Source organism: Camelus dromedarius, chromosome 21 (assembly GCF_036321535.1).
Source record: "Camelus dromedarius isolate mCamDro1 chromosome 21, mCamDro1.pat, whole genome shotgun sequence".
Taxonomy (NCBI): Eukaryota; Metazoa; Chordata; class Mammalia; order Artiodactyla; family Camelidae; genus Camelus; species Camelus dromedarius.
This window is the reverse complement of record NC_087456.1, coordinates 92,749-113,388: the sequence shown is the minus strand read 5'-3', so window position 1 is coordinate 113,388 and position 20,640 is coordinate 92,749. Positions and strand designations below refer to the sequence as shown.

Here is a 20,640-nt window from a genome sequence, read left to right as displayed (position 1 = left end):
GAATGACAGTCTCTAGGTTCATCCATACTGCTGCAAATGGCATTGTTTTATCCTTTTTACGGCAGAGTAGTATTCCGTTGTATAAATAATATCAGAACTTACAGTCACCTATTGCTTCATTTCAGTTGCTTCCACGTCTTAGCTAATCTGTATAGTGGTGCTGGGGCGTAGGTTATCTTTCTGCATTGGAGTTCCCTCTGAATACATACCCAGAAGTGGGATTGCTGGATATTTTTAGTTTTTTGAGGGATTTCTATCCTGTTTTCCATAATGGCTACACCAGACTACATTCCCACCAGCAGTGTAAGAGGGTTCCGTTTTCTCCACACCTTCTCCAGCATTTATCATTCATGAACTTTTGAGTGAGGGCCATTCTGACTGGGGTTTTGTAGTTTTGATCTGCATTTCTCTGATAATTAGCGATACTCGAGCATTTTTTTGTGTGCCCGTTGGCCATTTGTGGTCTTCATTGGAGAAATGCTTGTTCAGGTTTTCTGCCCATTTTTGGATTGAGTTGTTTTTTGTTACTAAGTTTTATGAGCTTTTAATATATTCTGGAAATTAAGCCTTTTGTCAGTCGAATCATTTACAGATATTTTCTTCCATCCTGTAGGCTGTCATTTTGCTTTGCTTATGGTTTCCTTTGCTGTGCAAAAGCTTGTAAGTTCAGTTAGGTCCTGTTTGCTTCTTTATTTTTGCTTTTATTTCTGTTGCTTGGGTAGACTGCCCTAGGAGAACATGGCTGAGAGCTTATGCCAGGTAATGTTTTGCCGTTGGTTTTCTTCTAAGAGATTTATAGTGTTTTGTCTGCATGTTTAAGTCTTTAAGCCACTTTGAATTTATTTCTGTGTATGGTCTGAGAGAGTAGCCTGACTTCATTGATTTACATGCAGCTGTCCAATTTTTGCTACATCTTTTGCTGAAGAGACTGTCTTTACTCACTGCGTGTTCTTCGTCGAAGATTGATTGACCAGAAGTTTGTGGGTTTAATTCTGGGCGCTCTATTCTGTTCCATTGTTCCGTATGTCTGTTTCCCCCCACCCCCTTTTCCAGTTTTATTAGGTAGAATTGCTACAGTTCAACCACACGTACACATTATATTGCATGTAGATCCGTACATACGCTATACTGCACTATTTTTTAGTTTACGTACATGTACTATTTATCATTGTTAGGAAGAGGTTAGATTTTCAAACTTACATAGTTATTAAAGGAATAAAGCCAACTACAAAGTAAGAATCAACAGAATGTGGTGATCTAATCATGGACAGTCCGATGTGCTTACACATATTCAAGAAGTCAAAATGATAATTAAGTCCATTTGTGGCCTTATTATTACTGTTACTATTTTTTAGATTCCTCATATGAGTGATGTCATATGGCTTTTTTTTTTTTTTTCCTCTTTCTGGCCCATTTCACTTAGAATGACAGTCTTCAGATCCATCCGTATTGCTGCAAGTGGCATTGTTTTTTTCTTCTTTTGTGTTTGAGTAGTGTTCCGTTGTGTATATGTACATGTTCCTTATCCAGTCATCTGTTGACAGACAGTTGGGTTGTTTCCGTATCTTGGCTATCGTAAATAGTGCTGCTGTGAACATTGGGGTGCATGAGTTTTTCCCAGGACTGGGCTGTATCACAGGATAACTACATCTTCTTTCTTCTCTTTCTTCCTCAGTTGGTGGCTGTAGCGACTTTTCCATTTTAGGTATTAACAGGTATTGAACATAGGTTTCTGTGCTATACAGAAGAAATTAAAAAAAAAAATCTCCTTTTACACATAGTGGCAAACATTTTTAAATCTCCCTTCCCACCCCATTTCCCTGGTAACCATTAGATTGTTTACTAAGTCTGCAAGTCTGTTCATGTTTTGTAGATGAGCTCATAGTGGTTTTTTTTTTTTTTTAAGTTGCACATATAAGTGATATCATGATAGTTTTCTTTCTCTTTCTGGCTCACTTCGTTTAGAATAATGATCTCTGGGTCCATTCATGTTGCTGCAAATGGCATCATTTTATCCTTTTTTATGGCAGAGTAGTAGTCTATTGTATAAATATACCACGATTTCTTTATGCAGTCATCTGTTGCTTCATTCAGGTTGCTTCCATGTCTTGGCTGTTATATTATAGTGGGGTTATGAATACTGGGGTGCAGGTATCTTTTCGCATTGGAGTTCTGTCCAGATATATACCCAGAAGTGGGATTGTTGGATCACAGGGTAAGTCTATTTTTAGTGTTTTGAGGAATTTCCATACTGTTTTCCGTAATGGTTACACCAAACTGCATTCTCAGCAGCAGTATAAGAGGGTTCCCTTTTCTCCACACCCTCTCCAGCATTTATCATTCATGAACTTTTGCATGATGGCTGTTCGGACTGGGGTTTTGTAGTTTTGATTTGCATTTCTATGATAATTAGTGATATTAAGCATTTTTTCATGTGTCTATTGATCATTTGTATTTCTTCCTTGGAGAATTGCTTGTTTAGGTCTTCTGCCCATTTTTGGATTGGGCTGTTTGTGTTTTGTTATTAAGTTTTATGAGCTGTTTATATATTCTGGAAATTTAGGCTTTGCCAGTTGAATTATTTATAATTTTCTCCCATTCTGTAGATTGTCGTTTTGTTTTGCTTATAGTTTCCTTTGGTATGCAAAAGCTTATAAGTTTAGTTAGGTCCTATTTGCTTATTTTTGCTTTTTTTGTTTGTTTTCTATTGCTTGGGTAGACTGCCATAGGAGAATGTTGCTGAGATATACATGAGGTAATGTTTTGCCTATGTTTTTTTCTAAGAGGTTTATAGTATCTTGTCTATATGTTTAAGTCTTTTAGCCATTTTTGAATTTATATTTGTGTATGGTGTGAGGGAGTAGTCTAACTTCATTGATTTGCATGCAGCTGTCCAGTTTTCCCTACACCATTTGTTGAAGAGACTGTCTTTACTCCATTGTATATTCTTGCCTCCTTTGTCAAAGATTAATTGACCAGAAGTTTGTGGGTTTACTTTTGGGCTCTCCATTCGGTTCCATTGATCCATATGTCTGTTTTTGTATGAATACCATGCTGTTTTGATTGTAGCTCTGTAGTATTGTGTGCAGTCTGGGAGGGTTATTCCTCCAGCTTCATTCTTTTTCTTCCATAATGCTTTGGTAATTCTGAATCTTTTATTATTCCATATAAATTTTAGGATGATTTGTTCTAATTCTGTGAAAAATGTCCTGGGTAATTTGATAGGAATCTGATTAAATCTGTAGATTGCTTTGGGTAGTATGGCCACTTTAGCAATATTAATTCTTCCAATGCAAGAACATGGGATATATTTCCATTTCTTTAAGTCCTTTCTAATTTCCTTAGTCAGTGTTTTGTAGGCCTTTGCAGATGTGTTTCACTTCCTTGGTCAGATTTATTCCTACGTATTTTATGTTTTTGGGTGGTTTTAAAAGGGATTATTACTTTCGTGTAGAGAAATGCCACTCATTTCTGTATGTTGTTGCTGTGTCCTGCTACCTTGCTGAATTCTTTCAGTAGCTCTTACAGTTTTCGTGCGGAGCCTTTAGGGTTTTCTGTGTATAGTACCATGTCATCCGCATAGAATGACAATTTTACCTCTTGTCTTCCAACTTGGATCCCTTTTCTTTCTTTTTGTTGTCTAATTGCTATTCTAGGATTTTTGATACTGTACTGAATAGAGCTGGTGAGAGTGAGCATCCTTGTCTTGTTCCAGATTTTAGTGGAAAGGCTTTCAGCTTTTCACCGTAGAGTATTATGCTGGCTATAGGTTTGTTACAAATAGCTTTTACTATGTTGAGATATGTTCTCTCTGGACCCACTTTGGTAATACCATGGGCTCAGTGCAGTCAGGGGGCTGGGAGGATGGTAGCAGCGGAGGCAGCAGCGACGGGAGGAGGGGGGCTGCCCCTTCCAAGCCAGTCATTTGCTCCCATCTCCCTGTGGCCTGGCCTGGCCTGGCCTGGGAGCGGCCTCTGCTACCCCAGGTTCACTCTAGGCAGGTCCCCAGGTCAGCCAGCTCCCAGGAGGTGGGTGTGGTGTAGTCAGGGAGCAGGGGGCAGCTGGGGGAGGGGGCCTGCCTTGGAGAAGCTGGCCTATTTGCTCCAGTCTCCCTTGTGGCCTGGCTTGGGGGTGGCCTCTGCTGCCACGGGGGGGTGGGGGTCACCTGACCAGTACCAGCTGACCCCATCTCACCAACCTCCAGTAAGTAAACTGGGAAATATGTGTCCTGCCACCAGGGACAGCAAAGGGTGCCCACAAGCCAGGTTTTGGGGAGACAGGGAAGACTGGGGCAAATCCAAAGGCTTCCCCAGGGCAACCCTCCTCCCCTTGCCATTAGCTGTGTATTCTTGCTGGATTTTAAAATTTTGTCAATCTAGTGTATGTGTAATATTTCATTATGTTTTAAGTTTATGTATTCTTAATTATTCATGAGATTGGTAGCCTTGTTATGTTTGTTGGCCATTTAAATTTCCTTTCTGTGCTTGTTCAAGTCTTCTGCTCATTTTTCTGGTGGAATGTCTCTTGTCTTTACTGATCTGTAGGAGTTCTTTATGTAGCTGGATGTTAAGCCTTTTTCTCAGTGATACCTGTTGTAAATATTCTCTCTGGCTTTTTTCTATGGTTCTTTTTAATAAAAACTTTTTTTTTCTCAAGTAGTCAAAATAATTTTTTCTTTCCATATCAAAGGAAAAGTACTCCTATATTATTATCTAGAAGTTTTTTTTTTTCCATCTTTAAATCTTACATCCATCCGAAAGCAGTTTTTGTATATGGTTTGAGGTGGAGAGTCATGTAATTTTAAAAAATATGGATGCCTAGCTCCCCCAGCAGCAGTTATTTTGAAAGGTTGCCTTTCCCCATGCTCAGCAGTGTGGCCTTACCATGAGTGTAGCAAGGGTCTATATGCTTGGTCTGTTTATCTGGGCCCTTTTCTGTTTGATTGATGTTCGTTTCTACATCAGTACCACACTGTCCTAAATATTGTTACTTTATTGATATCTTTAAGAGAGTATTGACTATTCTTGACCTTTGATACTTCCAAATACACTTTAGAATCAACTTGTCAAATTGCACCGCAAAACTTTTTTAACCTTCTGATTCTAATAGGGGTTGCACTGAATCTGTCATTCAATGTCAGTTTAAATTGACATCTTTACATCATGAGTCTTCTATTTAGTGACCATTTGGCATAACCCTTTATTCAGTTGTCTTTCTATAAAGTTTTTAAATTTTCTCTGTAGAGATTTTTCATCTCTAGATTGTTAGGTTTACTGTCACAACTGTATATTTTTTAGCACAGTAGTGCTATTGTTATTAAAAATTTTTTATTTCTAACGTGTGCAATATTTACTATAAAATTTTTATGGAAGGCTTTTGTTTCTAGTATGCTAACAGCTTTTCTCAAGAATAAATTTCATTACCTTTTCTCCCTTATATTTTCGTTATAAATTTTTTTAAACATTTTTTATTGATTCATAATCATTTTACAATGTGTCAAATTCCAGTGTTCACAATTTTTCAGTCATTCATGGACATATACACACTCATTGTCTCATTTTTTTCTCTGAATTATCATAACATTTTGTGTATATTTCCCTGTGCTATACAGTGTAATCTTGTTTATTCTACAATTTTGAAATCCCAGTCTATCCCTTCCCACCCTCCACCCCCCTGGCAACCACAAGTCTGTATTCTCTGTCTATGAGTCTATTTCTGTCCTGTATTTACGCTTTGTTTTTGTTTGTTTGTTTTTGTTTTTGTGTTTTAGATTCCACATATGAGCGATCTCATATGGTATTTTTCTTTCTCTTTCTGGCTTACTTCACTTAGAATGACATTCTCCAGGAGCATCCATGTTGCTGCAAATGGCGTTATGTTGTCGTTATAAATTTTATTGATGTTAAAGCACCCTTGAACTCTGGATAACCGTAACTTGATCCTAGTATATTATCCTTTTTATACATTTTGTGTTTTGTTTTTATTTAGGATGTTTGTTTGTATCAGTGTTCACGATAAGATTGATCTGTGATTTTCCTTTTCTTTCTTATCTTCTGTTGGGTTTAGGTATCAGAATTTTGTTAGCCTTATACAGTGAGCTGAGGAAGTTTCCCTCTTTTCTGTTCTTTATGAGATTTAATGTTGGGAATAGTTCTTCCTTAAATGATTGCTAGGACTTAGAGTGAAGCTATTTGGGCCTAGAGTGTTCCATATGGGAAGATTTTTGACTATTCAACTTCTTTAGTGGTTAAAAATCAGCACAGCTTTTCCATTTCTTACATCAGCTTAGTAAATTATACTTTTCCAGGAATTTACCCATTCAGATTCTCAACATTAATTCATAATAGTTTCTTCTTAATGTCTGAAGATCAGTAGTAACATTTTATTTGTGATACTACCTTCTCTGTTTTGAGATGTATAAAGTGGTATGAACTAGTTATTTCTATCAGCTAATTATTAATCATCTACAAATACTATCATAAAATTACTAGATATAAGTTTTGCAATCATAATAACTTATTTTTATTTGGTAATATAATGTTGATCTGTAGCCAATCTTTGCATTTTAGCAATAGAATATGCAATTGAAAATGTGTAACAGGGTCACAGAAACCAAGCACGAAAAGAGTTTCAAGAAGAAAAGAAGAGCCAGTGGTACTGAGGAAGGTTCAAAGAGAGGGCAGATTGGAGGTCTTAGATTCAACAGAAATTGGCCTTACCAAGAGTGGTCAACCTCTTAGAGTTATGACCTTAAGTTCCTTTCTTAAGACACTTCTGATTTCAAAATCCACCAGGCATCAGAAGTAAAATTTCAGAATTCTTAGCCAGAGAAATTGCAGCTATATTCCTTTTTTCCATTTCTTTAAATTTAGGGCTCTAAGATCAAGGATGAAATTCCCTGAGGGGAGTTTGGGGAGGTGTTTTTTCCTTTTCATCCTGTAGGTGTCGTCACCTAAGTCCTGAATGTTTAGTGCTTTCATTTTCTAAGAATTCTGAATTATACCTTTTATATCAAAATCAGGTTTTTCACATGGTACTTTTAAAATTTTGCTAAATATGCCTTTAATTAAAATTGAGGCCCTGTGTTGAGGTCTCCTGAAAGGCAGTGTAGAAGCCCATGAAAATTTTGAAGGAGGTGATCATGCTTCACATCTGTGGAAATTCTATTTAAATTTAATGTTAAAGATCATTTCATCTTTGCCTTTCATTCCAGGAACTTGTGTCCCTGAGGCCTGGTAAAGCTGCAGAGCTGGTTGCTACTCACTTTTCTAAACAGATTGAAACAGTCCTTAAAAAACTTCAGGTAAATTTTGCACTCACCCTAGACATCATAACCACAGAGGCCCCCCCCCCGCCCCATATCTTCTGCTGTAGTAGCTGCAACGGTATTCTCTTTGGGTTTCATGTAATTTATTCAGACTTCTGTCATCCTCACATTGTGTTAATGATGACTAGAATTTTTCTTGGAAAATCTTAATTGGAATATAGCTGTATTAATGTTGAATACTGAGATGCTCAGTTGGAAGTACTGTATGTATCATGCAGCTAGTATTCCACTCATCACCACCACAGCATTGCTGGGAGAGTGCTTTGCTCACTACCTTTATGGCCACTGAGTGGTAGAGATAGGGAACAGGACGGTGACAGGGACACGTAGCACAACCCAGGGTCCCCACGTGGCAGTAATAGTAGTAGGAGACACGTACACAGGATGGAAACCACAGCAGTGAGTGGGAGGCAGCTGGCATAAGAGACAGAGATGCGGAGTTCATTCACTGACACGCTTCATTTTCCCACTACTGTGCCCCCCACCCCCCACCTCCCACAGTATGGTAGTCTCTGGGGGGCACAGATAAGTGTACATTGTTTTCTTTAATTTTTTCATAGGAGCTGAGAAGCACTTGTATAAGCACAGTACAGTGTTAAAAGCTCTACACCAGACATAGTAAAAAAGTGCTGCAGGAACAAGAGGAGAGAGGGATCGACTGAGAGAGTCAGACAGGAGTTCCTAGATATGCACGAACTGGGCTTAAATAATTGGTATCAGTTGTCTAGGCAGAGAATTGGGCAGGAGTTCTAGATAAAGGGTCCTGGGTGTGCAGAGACTTAAAGGCACAAAGCGTCATGCATTTTCAGAGGATGACGTGGGGGCGATAGCAGAAGATGAAGCTATAAATATGTCGGGGGGAGAAGTTAGAAGTATAGAGACTGGAAAATAGGGTTTGGGGGCTTACAGTGAACAGTTTAATATGTAAAGCTAAGAAATAATATACTGAATCTTCTGTGTGCTGGAGAATTACTAAGTGTTTTACGCAAGGGAACTATACCATTAGATTCAATTTATAGAAAGTTAACCCTGTAGTGTGAGTATGACTTAGAGGCACCACCGCTGAATATTGTTACTGAAGATTGTTTTTCCACTTAAATGAGAAATACCATGCTTTAGAAGGTCTCTGATGTAATTTGCAGTTTTACCTGGCCAAAAAGCAGTCTTGGTAACGTACTTTTTAACTGTAGCTTTAATTATAGATGTGATTACATAATGCTTTTTGTTTTAGAGAAGATGTCGTTGTAAATCAAGAATTGCTGCAAACGTCTCCGTGTGTCGCAGAGCAGTTCACTGAGCTGTTGTGTCCGTTCAGCCCCAACCGGGTTATAGAGATGCTGCCAGGCCTGGAGTGCTGCCGCCTGGAAGAAAGCATTCAGGTGAGACCAATGGTGTAGAGGAGGCAAGAGTCAACTTCCCTTAATCATTCACCATTGTATAAATGAGCAAAGGGAGACTCATATTAAATTATCTGCTTAAGTTTATACCTCGTAAGTGCTAGCACCTGAGATTAAACCCAGACAGTCTGACTCCATGGTGCATGGGCTCCATTGCTGTGATAAAGTTCTTCTTTGTTTATTCCAGTAAAATCAGAAACAGCACGTGTCCATCATTGTTATTAGTCAAGGTTCACAGCCATTATAGCCAACTTGTTAAATGTAGAAAAAGGAATACCATAAAAATAATAAGAACAAAACACACTCTAACTTGCAGGCACTGATGTCACATGGTCCTGCTGTGCCGGGACCTACAGGCTGAATGGCAGCCAGGAGCCTTAGCGCAGGTGTTGCCTGGATCCTCTTTTCCTCGTATTCTCCTGTTTCCAAATGAAAATGAATGTGTGCACACACGCGCACGTACCTGTGTGTATACGTATATACACATGAACTCTAGTCTAGGAGAAGAGGTAGCACATTCCCTGTTTAAAATTTGTTCTTAAGCCTCCATCAGGTCTCCTTTCCTCTGCTGTTAGTACTCCTGAAATGGTAACCTGCGTTTTCCACATCCACCTCCTGAACTGCCGACACACTTAAAAAATTTTAATTATGAAATATTTCAAATGTATAGAAATGTACAGAACATCAGGTACATGTATACCCACCAACCCAATTTTATAAATGTGAACACTCTGCTGTACTGGCTTCTATCTTTGTTGTTTTGTTGTTTGTTTTAGAAATAAAGCACCCATTACCTGTTATGTCCCCCTGAGCTTATCACCCACGTGAAGTTGGGCAGTTTCTCCTTCCCATCCATGTTTTTAATTTTCCCTATATATGCATTTACCTAAGGAACACAAGATACAGTTTTATATATTTTAAAAATTTGTATAATGATATACTGTATGTATCCAAATGCAAATTGTTTTTTATTAATTTTTATCTATCTTTATATGTATAGATCTAGTTCATTCATTTTAACCTTTATACAGTAGTCTATTAACTGACCACAACATTGTACACTGACTATACTTCAATAAAAAAAGTAAATAAATAAAAGCAGTCTACTGACTGACCCGCCACAGTTCATGTATTTCCCTATTCGTGGACGTTCCGATTGTCTGCAGTCCTTGGCCGTTACAAACTGCTCCATGGGACATCTTTGTGCATATCTCCTAGGTACTCAGGTGAGGTTTCTCTAAGTAATGTGCCTTAATATCCCCGGAAGTGGGATTCTTTAGACAGTAGAGTAGCTTAATTCCACTGGTTTTTGCCAAGTTGATTTCTTAGTTGTTTCCATCCTCCTCATCCGTGTTTTTAGTTTGCTGTTTTTTCACATCCTTGCATGTTCCTAATATTTAGACGTCTTATGTCTTTTTTTATTTGATGGAGCATGACACGTAGCCTTGTTGTTTTAGACTTTAATTTCTGCCAGTTCTGATGGTTCTCATTGATCACTCATGACACTTCGTCGCTTTCCATGTGTTCAATGACACTGGGTTTTCTTGTCCCTGAACTATCTGTTCACATCACTGGCCCATTTTCCTAGTAAGGATTTGCCCTTTGCACTGATTTCTCAAAGTTCTTGTTATTTCTGGGTTTCTGATGCTAAGCGCTCTTTTATGTTGGAGGTGCCTCCTTCCATGCTGTTATGGCATATTTTTTAAATTCGTTTTCAGTGATTTCCATTTTAATTATCAGTATTTTCCTTTAAAGTTAAGTTTTTGTGTGTGTGACTTTTATTTCCATTCCTACTTTAATGGCATAAAGGATGTCCTCTTATATGAGTTTTATAGTTTGGTTTTTTACATTTTATCTGGAATTTATTTTTGTAAACAGACCAAGAGAGGGATTTATATATTTTTTCCATGTGGATGACTGATGATCCACTTGTCATTTTGTCCTTTCTTCCCTTATTTTTAATGCCATACACCAAACTACCAAATACACGTAGATGTTTCTGCGGATTCTGTTCTTTTTTGGTCATTTTTCTTTCCTTATACTAATACCACAGATTTTAATGAAAACAGCTTTAGAATAAGATTTACTAGTTGAAAGAAAATTCTTCCCTTGTCATTCTTTTTCTTTGAAACCCTTTGGCTGTTCTTGGCCTCTTACTATTTCATATCAGTTTAGGAATCACATTGTCACATACCTTTATAAATAATACATTTTCTAGGATTTTGATGAAGAAATGCATTGAATTTATAGATTCATTCCAGGAGAATTGACATTTTATGGTATTGTTTTCACATCCAGCACCATGGTTGCCTTTTAAAAATGCCCTTTGTGCTCTTTGGTGAGGCTTTGTCACTTTATATAACATCTTGTCTCTTGTGTATTTTCTTAAATTTGTTCCCAGATACTTAAACTTCTTGTTAACATTCTAAAGAAAATTTTTTGAAATGACATTTTTTACTGATTACTTTTGGTGCATGTTACTAAGTTTAGCATGTTGTTTTATATCTAGCAACGAGGCTGAAGTATTTTTTCATTCAAATAGTGTAGATTTTTATTATGACCGTAATATTTTGTGAGGACCATGGTAGTTTTTTTCCTTTCCAATCTTATGCTTTTTTCAGTCTCCTGTCAGAGGTCTAGGAGCTCTGGGATTTTACTGAAAAGAGGCAATGACAGTGTGCACTGTCGTTCCTGATTTAAAAGTGAATGTGTCTACCATTTTATATTAAATACGGCTTTTATTGTAGGATTTTAACAGCTTTTTTTTTTTTTTATTAAATTACAAAAGTTCCATTCCCAGTTTGGATTAGAGTGTTTTATATTGTTTTTATTTTTGTCAGGAACGGGTGCTGTGCTGCATTTTATCAAATGATTTTTTTCTCTATTTATTGAGATGATCAGATATTTTCCTTCTTTGATCTGTTAACCTGTTAATGTGTTATTTGTGCTTCTCTTTTTCCTTAGTAAGAAAGTATTATTCTACTATATTAGTCTTTCCAAAGACTAACTGGGGATTTTTAAAAACCTCTGTTGTTTCTCTGTTGATTCTGTGACATTCTCTTCTGTACTTATTTTCTTTGTTTTATCGTAGCTTAATTGCTATTTCTCATTTACTCCCTAGAAACTTAGTTTATGAATTTTTATTGAGATCCCACAAGCAAATGTGTAGTGGTTTCATTGTCATTTTTTTCTAAGTATTTTGTGTGTAGTTACACTTGTCAGTTTCTGGTGTATATTATTATTGTTTATATATTCATGTTACCTTTTGTGTCATGGATACGCATAATTCAGGTTCACAAACAACTTTTAAAATAAAAAGTAGAAAAAAATGAATGACCTTGGTTCAGTTAGAGTCCCAAATGGGCCACTCGAAGACTAGAAAGTCAAATATTTGCATGTTATACTGTAAAGTAACATACTTCTAGGGTTTGAATTCATTTTTTATTATCCAGAGTTTTTTTTTTCATTCTTAATAGAATCTTCTGACTCCATGAAAAAGATCTGTGAAGGTTTGTCATTTCCTTTTTCCTAGATTACTCAGAAGTATCAGCTTCAAGAAGTCACTGCCTAACTATTTGAAAAGAAAGGAGATATTCATGGTGCCTTTTTCAATGCTAGAGGTAAGATTTTACTCTGTGTGCTTTGTCATGTTTCTGTCTAGCCCCCTATCCATTTTATCAGTCCCATCTTTTTTTATTTGATGTATAAAACTGTAAGTTTTCATCATTCCATCTTAATTTCTTATGTCTCAAAGTAAGTTGCAGACAGGGTACGTTTTATCTGTAAGTATTTCTATCACGTGTCATTAACTAGAGTTGCTTTCTTTGTGGCATTTTTTGGAGGTAAAATAACCATATGCAATCCACAAGTTTTAATTGTGGCATTTATTGAGTTTTAACAAATGCATACATCTGTGTAACCCTAGTCCCCAACAAAATAGAGAACATCACCTTCAACCCAGGAAGTCCCTTCACAGTCAGTCCCCACTTCCATCCCCCAGAGATAACCACACTTCGGATTTTTTTTCCATTGTGGATGAGTTTTGCCTGTTTTATTCATTCATATTAGTGGAATCATTCAGTAGCTACTCTAGTAGAATTCTCCTTTCACTCAGCGTAATGGTTTTGAGGCTTATCTCTGTCACTGCACGTGTCACTCCTTGTGCCTGTTACTGCTGCGCACTGTTTAACTGTAGGAAGACACCACCGCTTCGCCGTTCTCCTGGTGACTGACACCCGGGTTAGTTCCAGCTTCTGATTATTCCGAGCACAGTTGCTGTGACCACGCTTGTATGGAAATGCTCTCCTTCCCCTGCAGTTACTGCCAAGGAGTGGGGCTGGGATATCGCAGGGTAGGCATCGGTTCAGTTTTGTAAGCAATTAGCAGGCATTTTCCCAAAGTGATTGTGGCATTTCACGTTCCACCAGTGATGTATGAGAGTTGTGGTTGCTTTGCATTCTCACCAACAATTTGTCCTATCAGTTCTTCAAAAATTTTTTTCTATTCAATTGTAAAATAACAAAATTTATTACCATTTCAGTGGCATTAAGTACATTCACATTGTTCTGCAGCCATCACCACCTTTTATCTCCAGATCTTTTTGAACTTCCCAAACTCATTAGGTAATTACTCCCATTCTTCCCTGCCCCTGGCAACCACCGTTCTACTTTAGACTCTGTGCATTTGATTACTCTAGATACTTTGTGTAAGAGGAATCAAACAGTATTTGTATTTGTCTTTTTTTTTTTTTTTTTGGTGGTGATAGGTAATTAGGTTTGTTTATTTATTTATTTTTAGAGAAGGTCCTGGAGATTGAACCCAGGGCATTGTGTACGCTAGGCGTGTGCTCTACCACTGGGCTATACCCTCCCCAGTATTTATCCTCTTTGTTTCTTGCTTATTGCACTTAAACCATAAGATCTTCAAGATTTATCCACGTTGTGGCACATAACAGAATTTCATTCATTTTTTAAAGCTAAGTAACACTCCATTTTATGTATACACCACATTTAGTTTTTACGTTCATCCATCCATGGACACTTGGGTTGCTCCCACCTTTTGACTCGTGTGAATAACGCTGTTACAAACATGAGTGTGCAAATACTTTTTGAGTCCTTACTTTCAAGTTTTCGGGATATATACTGAGAAATGATACTGCTGGATTAAATGGTAATTGTATTTTTCATTGTCTCAGGGACCACCGTACCATTTTGCATAATGGCTGCATCACTTTACATTCTCACTGGCAGTGCACCAGGGTTTCAGCTTCTCCACATCCTCACCAACACATGTTGTTTCCTGTTTTCTTGACGGTAGCCATCGTCGTGGGTGTGAAGTGTTACGTATCAGTTTTTAAACACTGTCACCTAGCTGGGAACAGATTAGGGGTGTCCTATTTTTAATTAAAAAAAATGGTTCCTATTGGCTTCTTGTTTTTTTCTAGCCGTATGATTGTGAAACAGGCCAGGAACACTATTCCACAGAGCATTTGTGTAGGCTCTTACCTTCTTTTAGTCTCTGCATTACCCTGACATCTCTTTTTTCCCTTGTAATTTATGTGTAGATGACACCATGAACCTAATTTTGAAGCGTAAGTAAAAGTACCTATGGCATGGATAGGGAGTGGAGAAGCAGGAGGTCCTCCCAGGGAGTGAGATGGCCATTTGCAAAGGCACATGGATGTGAAGAAATGCGAGCTTGTAGGAGAGGAACCGGCAGCCCTTCGGGGGCACAACTGTCCATGTATAGGCAGGTGAGGCTAGAGACAGAAGTTAGATCCAGATTTGGAAAGATTTTGTAAGACACGCTATAAAGAATTAGGACTGGTAATGATTTCACACAGAATCAACTGAAGGTTTTTAAACAAGGAGCTGATGTGATACTATGTTTCATAAAGACTGCTCTGTGGACCCAAGGAGGATCTATGAGAGGAGGGTGGAGAAGGAGGAGGGAACACCGGAAGCAGAGAGCACTTGGGGGGTACTGCAGTAGTACAGGTGTGACTCAGTGAGGACGTGAGCTGGGCGTGGCAGTGGTCGTGGAGTGAGAGGAGGTGGATTTGAGAACTTACTGATCATTTGAATGTGGTATGGGGTGAAGGAGAGGGGATTAATGATGACTCTGAACTTCAGGTTGACATGAGCCTGTGAGGAACCTCAGGGAAAGGAGCAGATTTGGGTAGAAGGGGTAGATGAAGATCAGCTTCAGCTTGTATTAAGCCTTTGGAACATCAGTTATGGGGGTGTAAGAATCCAGAATTCAGCAGAGTAGGGGATCCTGCAGCTGCGTGTTGAGGAGAGGCCACACCCGAGGCTGTGCACTATGCTGTCGCGATAGACCTGTCATGTCCTTTTTATTCCCACCCATCCCTCTTTCTCATAACCCAGTATGAATTTTATTCCCTTACTGCAAGTTTGGATTAATCCTAATCTTCATTTCTTTGCCTAAAGAATGTCATGATTGACTGTGGTGGCACAACGGAAGCGAAAGTGGGGCACAATTTGGTATTTTGAATCTGTTCAAGTGCAACTAGTGATGCTTTCTGTATACAGAGCAAGTCTCATCTAAATGACAGAGATCACTCTTAATAACTTTGTTGTTTCTTGGGTTTTATCTTTAAAATATGTTAATTCAGATATTGGTGGATGAGAGAGATGAAGTGTTCCTTTCACCTCCTAGAGACTGCAAAGCAAGCTTCCAGAGAGAACACATCAAGATGAACGTAAGTTCTTGAGTATAATTGACAATTTGTTTTTCCGTGGACCCCATGTTTCAAAAAATGTTGAATGATAACTGTATCTGTTAAATAGTAATTACATTGACCTGCATAATTACTGTTTATCCACTTTAATAGTGATCCCAATTTTGTCTTTATTTTCAAGGGCTTCTAGTAGGAAGTGAAAGAAACCGTTGTGATTTTGTGCTGCTAATTGTCAGGAGAGGTCGTTGTACAGGAACTTAGGTGCTTTTCACTGATCCTGATGAATTTTTTGGCTATGTTTTTGTACTTGTGTTTTGGTTATTATAAATGAGGTACCTACTAACACCCTAAAAATTATTATAATGTGCTGAACAACAGCAAAGTGGGCTTCTAGTCAGTAAGTAGTAGCCAGTTTTTCTGTGTTGAATTTATATAATTTTAGCACAATGCAGCAAAGTTTGACAGTTTAGAATTTTAAGTCTTTGTCACAGATATATAATTTCCATGACATTACTTGATAGTAAAAAATTACTGATTTTATAAAATTGTGGTACAATATACATAACATAAAATTCACTATTGTAGCCATTTTTAAATATTCAGTTCAGTGGCAATAAGTACATTCACATTGTTGTGCGATCCACCACCATCCATCTCCAGTACCATGTCAGCTTCCCAAGCTGAAACTCTGTACCCGTTAGACGGTTACTCCCCATCCCTCCTCCCGACTCAGCCCCATTAAGCATTCTCCTTTCTAGATTTGATTATTCTATGTATCTTGTATAAGTGGAGTCAAGCCACATTTGTCCCTTTTTGTCTAGCTTACTACATTTAGTATTACGTCTTCAACATTGGTCCATGTTGTGGCACATGTCAGAAATTCATCCTTTTTGTTTTTTTAAATGGAATGATAGCCAGTTTACAATATTGTGTCAGTTTCTGGCATATAGCGTAATGTTTCAGTCATACATATACATAGATTATTTTTCATATTCTTTTTCATTATAGATTACTACAAGAGACTGAATATAGCTCCCTGTGCTCTACAGAAGAATCTTGGTATTTATTCTATTTATCGAGTAGTTAGTATCTGCAAGTCTCAGACTCCCAGTTTATCCCTTCCCACCCCTTTTCCCCCTTGGCAACCATAAATGTGTTTTCTGTCTGTGTGTCTTTTTCTGTTTCGTAAATAAGTTCATTTTTGTAAATGAATTTCATTCATTTTTAAGGTTAAATAATAATCAATTTTATGTATATACCACATTTTGTTTATCCATTCATTCATCCATCCGTGGGTTGCTTCCACCTTTTGACTATTGTGAATAATACTGTTAGGAACATGAGTGTGCAAATATCTTTTTGAGTCCCTGCTTTCAATTCTTCTGGGTATACACCGAGAAGTGGGATTGCTGGATTAAGTGGTAATTCTATTTTTAAATTTTTTAAGGAACACCATATCGTTTTCCATAGTGGTGTATCATTTTACATTCTTGCCAGCGGTGCACAAAGGGTTGCAAGGCTCTACGTCTTCACTGACCCTTGTCGTAGTCTGTTTTCTTGATTGTGCCCAGCCTAGTGGGCGTGCGGTAGCATCTCAGTGTAGTTTTGATAGGCATTTCCCTAATGATTAGTGATGCTGAGCATCTTTTCTTGGCCTTACTGGCCATTTGTATGTCGTCTTTGGAGAAATGTCCATTAAAATCGTTTGCCCACTTTTGAATTGGATTGTTTTCCTATGACTTGATGTTTTCAAATAGCCCTCCTGAGGTTCAGAGAATCACTTGGTAGGTGATTTTTGGATTGTTTTACCCTTTTAACACACTGACTCATTTCTTGGACTCCTTAGCCAACACATTCCTTTAAATACCTTTACCCTAATTCTGTGTAGATTATTTGTTTCTGGAACTTCCATAAACGCTTGCTTGGCTTTTTCATATTTAATTCAGCTAAACCTTAATTACTATTTTTGTAGTGTCAGTATGTGTTCAGCCAATTTGGCTGTTAGGTTTGTTGCATTTATTGCATTTTTATTTTTCAGTTTATTGTTATGAAAGTAATTTCTGCAGACATTACATGAAAGATTGAGGAAAATGTAGGAAGAATGCTTCCCCAAGATCACTATAGTGATTTGTGGGTAATATGTCTGGAGAAGTCAGTTCGTTGAATTCCAGTGAAGATAAATTTCTCAGTAATAGTCTCGTTATTACCATTTACTGTCAGATCCAATTCTGACTGTACACTTTAGAGTTCTGGAGTATTTGCTTATTACAGGACACTGTCCTAGTTCCTAAAGGTTACACACAGATGGCTAAAACACAGTCATCACCCAAAGAACTGCAGTCTCTTGAAGGAGACAGATAATGTAAATTAAAACTTCTAATGCAGGTAGAATTGTGTTTTACAAAAGAGGTACAGTAAGAGTGGCAAAGGATTGTGGGAAATTAGGGAATTATTTGTAACTGATGGATCAGAGGTACTTTCATGGAAGATGTGACTAAGACTGGAATGATGAATAGGAATTTGAGAGGCAGAAGCAAGGGAAGTGTCCTGTAGGCTGAGGGGAATATGATTGTGAAAGCGCCTGGCTGGTCCCCTCGGAGCAGGAGATGACCCAGTGATACAGAAGTGGGAGGTGAGAAGGTGTAGCGGACTGTTTCCTGTGTTTACTTAGGGTCAGAGGTTGGCTGACATTCTGCTTTTAAAAAAATAGGCGTCTTTGATGGCTTTTGTGAGTGAGACTGATGTGTTTGGCTTTGTGTTGAAGAGAGCTCTAGTATTGGTATAAAAGGGAATGAGGAAGGCAAGATTTGGACAGTGTAACGAAGGGGCGGCTGCTGGAGTGCAGTCGAGGTGTGGAAGGGCCCCCGGGGTGAAAGGAGTGGGCGTATGAGAACACGGTGGTAGAAGTAACAGCATGAACAGTTTGTCTGAACATGCGGGTGAGGGGCAGACAGGAAGGCGACAAAGATGGCGGAGATTTATAAACTGGCTGACTTAAAGTGTTAACCTGTTAATATGTTATGTGTGCTTCTGTTTTTTCTTAGTAGGAAAGTATTATTCTTCTTTATTAATCTTTTCAGAGACGAATTGAGGATTTTTTAAAACTTCTGTCCCTCGTTTCTTTCTACGACATTCTTTTCTGTACTACTTTTCTTTGTTTTATCGTAGCTTAGTTGGTATTTCTTGTTTACTCACTAGATACTCTCAGCTTATGAATTTTTATTGAGGTTCCACAAGCTAATGTGTAGTGGTGTCATTGTCATTTTGTTCTAAATATTTTGTGTATAGTTACGCTTGTCAGTTTCTGGTGTATACTATTATTGTTTACATGTTCATGTTACCTTCTGTGTCATGGATACACATAATTCAGGTGCATAACAACCTATAAAAAAGTGGAAAAAAATGGTGACCTTGGTTCATTTAGTGTCCCAAATGGGCCACTCCAAGACTGGAAAGTCAGATGTTTGCACATGATACTGTAAAGTAGTGTACTACTAGGGTTTGAATTCATTGTTTATTATCAAGCTTTTTTTTCCCATCTTACCAGGATCTTGAGACTCCAGGGACAGGATTTGTGAAGGTTTATCTTTTATTTCCTAGATTACCCGGAAGTATCATTTTCTTGAAGTCACTGCCTTTCTATTAGAAAAGAAAGGAGATGTTCATGGTGCCTTCTTAACCAGGAGGCCACCCATGCCCAGCTCCTGCTGTGCCTAGAAGACCTGTCAGGAAGGACGCCAGGAGGGGACTGCAGAACAGTGACCGACCTTGGGTCACTGCTGGGCCCAGGCAACAAGAAGCAACGAGTCCCTGTGGGCAGGAGGCCAGCATGTGCACGGACAGCAGAGCATAGGTGCTGGCACCAGGAGGCCGGGTGGACACTGGGGTGCAGACTTCAGTCTCCCTTCTCCACCTGCTGGCCTAGCTCTGCGTGGGGCGATGGCCAGCCAGGGGCTTTAGGAAGGATGGGGAAACTGAAATTAGAGGCAGAAGGAACTTCCCAGGGTTCACATGGGGGCGAGTCCAGGGTGGGCGGTGCTGGCTTCCTGAGGCCAGGACAGCTCTGCTGCATCCCCGCTCACCCGGGCCAGGAGCGCCCCCCCTCCCGGTGTGAGCGGTTGGCACACGGCCAGCACCCTCTCCTTGAGCAGGGCAGGTCACCCCAGGGTCACGAGATTGGGGTCAGTCTGTGAGTTCAGGGGTGGGTACTCCCGCCTCCTCACTGTGACCCTGTCTGAGCCTCAGTTTCTTCACCTTGAAATGGAGGGAGGGTAACAGTGCTGGCCTGGCCAAGGCAGGAGGCAGAGGTGGGTCCAGGCTTTAGCTCCAGGAGAGTCTGGAGGGGTTAAGGGAGGAAGGGAGCTTCCTGGCAGGAGTGCAGGTGGGAGACTGAAGGGGCACCTGAGGGGCCATGTGACAGGCAGCAGGGTGGGTGGGGCAGAGAGGAGGCAGTTGGATGTCAAAGTCACAGCCAGAGACTGAGGTCTGACCCCACCCTCATCCTCCAAAGAATAGGTCACTCTTGATGTGAGGAGGCAGAGGTGGGAGGGGTCTCTGCACTGACATGGGCTCAGGTTCAGAGAGTGGGGCTGCAGGGAGGCTGGGAGATGCCTGGAATGAACTTTCTTCTCTGCCCCACTGTCCTGCATCCCCTCTGGCTGGGTTTGTAGATCCTTCCCTGAAAGATGGGATTGGGGAGGGGTGAGTTCAGAGAGGCCACAGAGGCCCAGAATGGTAATGACCCCCATGGCCACCATGGGGCTTGCAGTCCCAGAGCCCGTGGGGCCATGCCAGTCTGTCTGTCCAGATGGGCACAGCTGAGGCTACTGTTGCCTGTGGCCCTGGCCGGGGCTGCCCACTGTTCCCACCCAGGCCTAGGTGGGAGAGGGCATACCGGGCCCCTGACTTCCTGTCACCCTTTGAAATGTGAGGGCTTGGCTTCTCTGTTTCATTCAACAGGAAGTGGTCAGAGTAGTTGAAATCCCTTTTCTCTCCCAGTCTGCACATTTAGGTTCCAACCTAGTCTTTGTCCCTGAAAGATCAGCATGTAACCGTAGGTCTGAGTGGAGCACTGTTTTTTTTTTAACATTTTTTTATTGAGTTATAGTCAGTTTACAATGTGTCAATTTCCAGTGTAGAGCACAATTTTTCACTACACATGAACATACATATTCATTGTCACATTCTTTTTTGTTCTGAGCTACCATAAGATCTTG

At 39.4% G+C, this 20,640-nt stretch overlaps 1 protein-coding gene across 5 annotated transcripts in view; it reads left to right on the top strand.

Annotated features, from left to right (window-relative positions):
• Positions 1–8,558: 8,558 nt before the first annotated feature.
• LOC116153389 (ankyrin repeat domain-containing protein 26-like) overlaps positions 8,559–20,640 on the top strand; it is a 70,663-nt gene continuing 58,581 nt past the window's right edge. For all 5 annotated transcript variants that reach the window (XM_064477020.1, XM_064477017.1, XM_064477018.1 and 2 more), the window contains exons 1-4: positions 8,559–8,706; positions 12,257–12,344; positions 15,359–15,445; positions 16,433–16,483. The gene's annotated coding sequence lies outside the window, so the exon portion shown is untranslated. The remainder of the gene's footprint in view (positions 8,707–12,256; positions 12,345–15,358; positions 15,446–16,432; positions 16,484–20,640) is intronic.